This window comes from Galendromus occidentalis, unplaced genomic scaffold (genome assembly GCF_000255335.2).
Source record: "Galendromus occidentalis unplaced genomic scaffold, Mocc_1.1 scf7180000075785, whole genome shotgun sequence".
Classification (NCBI taxonomy): Eukaryota; Metazoa; Arthropoda; class Arachnida; order Mesostigmata; family Phytoseiidae; genus Galendromus; species Galendromus occidentalis.
The window spans coordinates 1-5,344 of NW_003803775.1; the positions used below are offsets into that span (position 1 = coordinate 1).

Consider the following 5,344-nt stretch of genomic DNA (forward strand, 5'->3'; position numbering starts at 1 on the left):
AATGTCGAAATGACTGCTGGCCAGTTACTGAGCGACACCAGTCGCCTTCCCATGCTCGGGACATAAAGTACGTTTCGAGAGTAATGGTGGAACTTGCCTTCCCGTCGAGAACCGTGAGGCTGACAGTGCCAGTGCCTTTGACCTGAAGAGTCCTAGCACCGCCAAGCCTAACGTTCCGGATGTCCTCTTCGTTCTTGAAGTTCGTAAACCATTTGCGATTGTTGACCACGTGATGGGTTGAACCGCTGTCAAGCACCCACTCTTGACCTTCTCGTCTGAAGCGGGAGTCTAGATCTCCCATCTTCACTGTTTGTGCACAATAACACTCAGCGACATTTACTGAGGAGCGCTTCTTCTGATGATTTTTCATCGCATAGCAATTCCTAGCTATGTGTCCCGGCTTCTTGCAGTAGTTGCAAGTAATCGTTACCTTTGTAGACTTTGAGGAGCTCTGTTGTGAGGTTGAGACAGAACGATTCTCACGGTAGTGAGGAGCACGACTTTCCTGTTTTCTGCGAGGGAATTTCCGAGAGCCACCGCTTCTCAGATTCATTTTGCTGAACATAGCTGTTGGTACGTCCTCGGGATTCTCGGATTGTCGTCTCAGTGCTTCTGTCTGAATGAGGTTGATCAGACTGCTGAATGTCTTTTCGGATTTAGATTTCGGAAGCCACAGTACCTTAATCCATGTCAAGTTTGGCGGTAACTTGTTGATGAGGGTGATACAAATGATCTCCTCCTTGATGTCAGCATTACACTCGTCCAGTGCGTATTTCAGTCTCTTGAAGGTTGAAATGTTGTCGTCGACTGACTTATCTCTCCTGTATTCCCAGCTGAGGAAATTGCTCACGGCCACGAACTGTTGAGATTCGGTTTTCGCTCCGAACCTCTCTTGGAGTGTCTTCCAGATTGAGGAGGCCTGCGTGTACTCCAGATGTTCATAGAACAGATTAACCACGATGTTGCTGTGAATCGAGTTCAAGAGTACATACTTCGCGGCGAGATTTCCTCTGTTGTACTTTTCTTGTTGCTTCTTAGCTTCGGGATCAGGGCTCTTGTTCCCAACTAGCGTTCCTTCGACAACTTGCCATGCGTATGGAATCAGTTTCAGCGTAGTCGGGATCAGGGCTTTCCAGGATAAGTAGTTCGAACCATCTTCATTCAACACGATCGCTGCAGTCTTTCCTCGTATGTCACTCAGGTTTGGCTCTTCAGACTCGGATGGTACGTCAGGTTTGGCGTCACCTCCACTCGGAGTGACTCCGCCAGCAGGGGTGTCACCACCTCCAGCAGCAGAACCCCCTCCTGAGTTGTCTCCGCCTGCCATGAGTCCTCCGCCCGTGGTCACGAGGGCCAGAGGTTTTCCTTCGGTGCCGGACATACTTCGGTTCCTAGGTACGACTGTGCGATAGACTCACGTGGAAGATTTCTGTGGGTTGTTGAGTGAGTCGTGGAGACGTTGTCCTCTTGCGAATGGTCCTCAGCGTCCTCGGAGAGTAGAGTATTTCGTGCTGATAACGAATGAAGGGAAATTTCGGTCGGTTTCTCCTGAGATGACGAAGAGTACTCGAAGAGTTCGATGGAGTGAGTAGGCACCTTTCGGACGGAACACAACAGACCAAAGAAATAATACCGTTATAGGATATTACTCCTCAAGTGAAGTCAGTCTTTATTGAAGCTGTTTATATACATGATTGGGAAGGGTCAGTCCGGTGTTACACATCGGATAATGTGAAAAAGCAATTATCGATATATAGAACGCGAGTAGAGCAATTTAAATATGCACCGCCATGGGCGAGTCGTAATTTACGATCTTGCTCAACTACTCGATGCTGTGAACCATGAGATAGGAAAATACGAAATAAAGTCAGTTAACCTGTAATTTCCATCACGGGGAACATTTGGTGGAGCTCTGGGGTACCGTGGATCATCTTCTGAAGTATTCTCAAAGCCTAGAGAATGGTTCGAATTCGAGGTTCCCCCGAAATCACGAAGCCGGATATCTTCTTACGTTGACAGGGTTCCGCCAGTGAGGTACCCTAGCTTCGGGAACAAAGGTATTGCCTCCTGCCCTTGGTGCCTGGGATCTTCCAGGATGACGATAAGTATGCTTTACATCCCTGTCTCATATCAATCGCCAATATCCACGATTCCCGAAGATCGTTAGTCAAAAAAGATGGGAGGCAGCACAGGCACGTCGACCGTGCGACTTCGTAATGCGTGACTTGCTCCAATCCGAGTAAGCGCGTTCGAATGCTTTTGAAAAATAGATCGCTGGCTCGATACCGCGCGGGGCCCGAAGACTTCTGCCGAGAAACCCATCGGGTACGTGATCCAGTTATCTGAGGACTCAGATTCTGCTCAGGAAAATGGTGCTGAAGAACCTCAGGTAAAGAAAAAACGCCTATCTATGAAAACGAAGTCAGCACCAAAGATCCGTCAGTTCTTCCCTTCATACATCATACGGATTCGTGGAAAATGGAGATCGTGCAAAGCCGGGTGCCCTCTGCGTCATATGCCATATTGTCCTTGGCTCATTGAATCCCTCCAAGCTATCACGTTATCACCATCCGAAACACCCGAAGCTCCAATCGCAGTCGGAGTCCTATTTCGAGCTGGCTGCGCAAGATCTCGCGCGAGTACAGAGAAAGCTGACAGAAAGTTCTTCATTGCGACTCTCCTACCGCATCGGTCGCGTCGGAGAAGCACACACAATCGGTGAGCGTCTTCTCAAGCCGTGTCTAATCGAAGCGGCGAGGTGCCTTTTCAGTGATCGTCACGTCAAAGAAATGGAAGCGATTTCCTTGTCGAACAATACCGTCAGTAGACGCATCGCGGACGTAAGCTCTTGGTGGGAGCGCCAAGTATGCGAAGAACTCCGGTCGAGTCCCTGTTGGGCGCTACAGGTCGACGAAAGTACAGATGTTGGTGGGTCAGCGATACTATTGGTATTCGTGCGCTATGTCTTCAGCTCTGACGTCAAGGAAGAGCTTCTATTTTGTAAACCCCTACCATGTAACACGACTGGAGAGGCTGTATTCTCTCTGATTCAACAGTATTTCGAGCAACAAGACTTGACTTGGGCCACTCGTGTGGATTTGTGCACGGACGGCGCCGCTGCGATGACGGGAAAGCAAAAAGGCTTTGTGAGTAGAGTGCAGGAGATCTCTCCAGGAACGAGAGCAAGCCATTGCATCATACATCGAAAAGCCTTAGCCGTCAGGCGAATTCCGGAGGCGCTGAAGGTTGTTCTTGAAGAATCCGTCAAGGTTGTGAATTTCATCAAGTTAAGACCTCTGCAGTGTAGAATTTTCAGAATTCTCTGCGAAGAAATGGGGAGCGAGCACACTTCACTCCTGCTGCATACCGAGGTCCGATGGCTGTCACGAGGGCGGGTTCTGAACAGATTATTCGAACTGCGGAACGAAATTTGGATGCTCGGCCGAAATAACCATTCAAGTTTTTTCCTTGAAGTTCCAAGACAACCTTTGGCTCCTACGACTTGCCTACTTGGCTGATATGTATATTCCAGAAGCTCAATGAGCTGAACTTATCGCTCCAGGGGAAAGACATCAATGTTTTCGTTGCAGCGGAGAGAGTCCTCGCCATGAAAAAAAAATCGAGCTTTGGATAGAACTTATCCAAGAGCCGCGTCTGGACTTTTTCGCAACCCTCCAGGACTTCTTGGACGACAAAAACCTTACAGCTGGACGAAAGTGTCAGGAACTCGATTGTGGATCATTTGACGACCCTTCGAGCGAATATGGAACTCTATTTTCCACCGCAATCGATGGTGGACCGAGACACCTACAGCTGGATTAAAAATCCGTTCAGATATCCAGGTCGCTCTTACGAGCCTCTAGAGAGATCAGCTCGTCGATCTGCAGCATAACTCGCACCTCGAGGAAAGTTTTACCAGGAAATCACTGCCGGAGTTCTGGGCAGGCTTGGTTGGGAGTTTCCCCGACTTAGCGAAGAGCGCTCTGGAAGTAGTAATGCCCTTCGTCAGCACCTATCGATGCGAAGCAGGCTTCTCGATTTACGCGTCAATCAAGACTAAGTACCGGAATCGACTGGATGCCGAAAACGACGTGCGGGTGAAGATTTCGGACAGAAACCCAAACTTCAAGGAAATTTCGAGCTTAATCCAGCATCAACCTTCGTATTAGGGTCGGCTCCGCCTAAGTTGTATCGCCGGATTTGAGGATTGTGGCAAGTGGCAAGACCATTTCATACTATGTGTACAAGCCCCTCAAAATGTCCTTATAGTACTGTGAGCATCTAGAAGGGAATAATATAGATAAATCGAGGCAGGCGTTCCCACGGTGCTTTCTTCAATACATCGGGACGGGGGTACTGCTAAAAAAATTATCGAAATACTTCACAACACGGGCCAGGGGTTCCGCAGGTAGCTTTGCGGAACCAAGAGGGGTTCCAGGAAGGGCTTTCCGGAACCTCCGAGAGTTCCGCGGGGAGAAAGAGGTTGGGAACCACTGGTCAAGCTCACGGGCTTCATTTGGCGGTGTTGGATGCCATGAAGATATCAGGAACCCTACATTCAAGAGTGGAAACTCCTGAGACTGACGATGAGCAAGACACGGAACCCTTGACATTGGTAGATGCGGCTGAGAATGGTGGAATCGACGACGGAGACATCGGAGGTAGAGCATTCCCAGAACACTTGGCTCATTATTCGACAATTTCGAGATTCTTAGATTTTGATAGAGAGAACCTTTCCACCACTTCAGAGTCCTCCCAAACCAGAGACTCAGAAGAATCGTAAACGGCACATACGATGATGGCAGCGATGACGGGTTCACATTCAGGTCGGCGGCGACCCCAGTGAAGAAGATCCGCGACGGAGTTCGAAAATTTCAGAAAAGTGGGACGAAGAATGATCGCTTCGGCCACAGTCATTTGGGCGAAAAGTCAAAAGGGCGCAAGCTCCAATTGGGCGCAATGCCATTTGGGCGCAGTGCCATTCGGGCGCAAAGCCGTTTGGGCGCAGTGCCATTTGGGCGCAAAGCCGTTTGGGCGCAATGCCATTTGGGCGAATTCTATTTGGGCGCAACCGCCAATTGGGCGAAAAGTCATTTGGGCGCGCAGATCATCGGAAAGATACCTCGAGAGTGATTCGTTTTTTTATATGGTAGACGCAGAGATTGACTCCTTCAGAGCTTCAGCCATGCCGTCCAGCAGCCGAATAGGCTGGTCGACGAAGATTGTCTTCCTGCATCTATGACGATCCCACTCGACGAGAATGGATAATCGTAGGCAATCATCTCGGGACGAGACCTCTTTCGCCTTCGAGAGGGGCATCGAGGATGTGCGCGCTGTGCGCAGT

General features: G+C 49.5%; 1 pseudogene; it reads left to right on the forward strand.

Annotated features, from left to right (window-relative positions):
- Positions 1-2,095: 2,095 nt before the first annotated feature.
- Positions 2,096-4,169, forward strand: LOC100898767 (zinc finger BED domain-containing protein 5-like; annotated as a pseudogene).
- Positions 4,170-5,344: the final 1,175 nt, after the last annotated feature.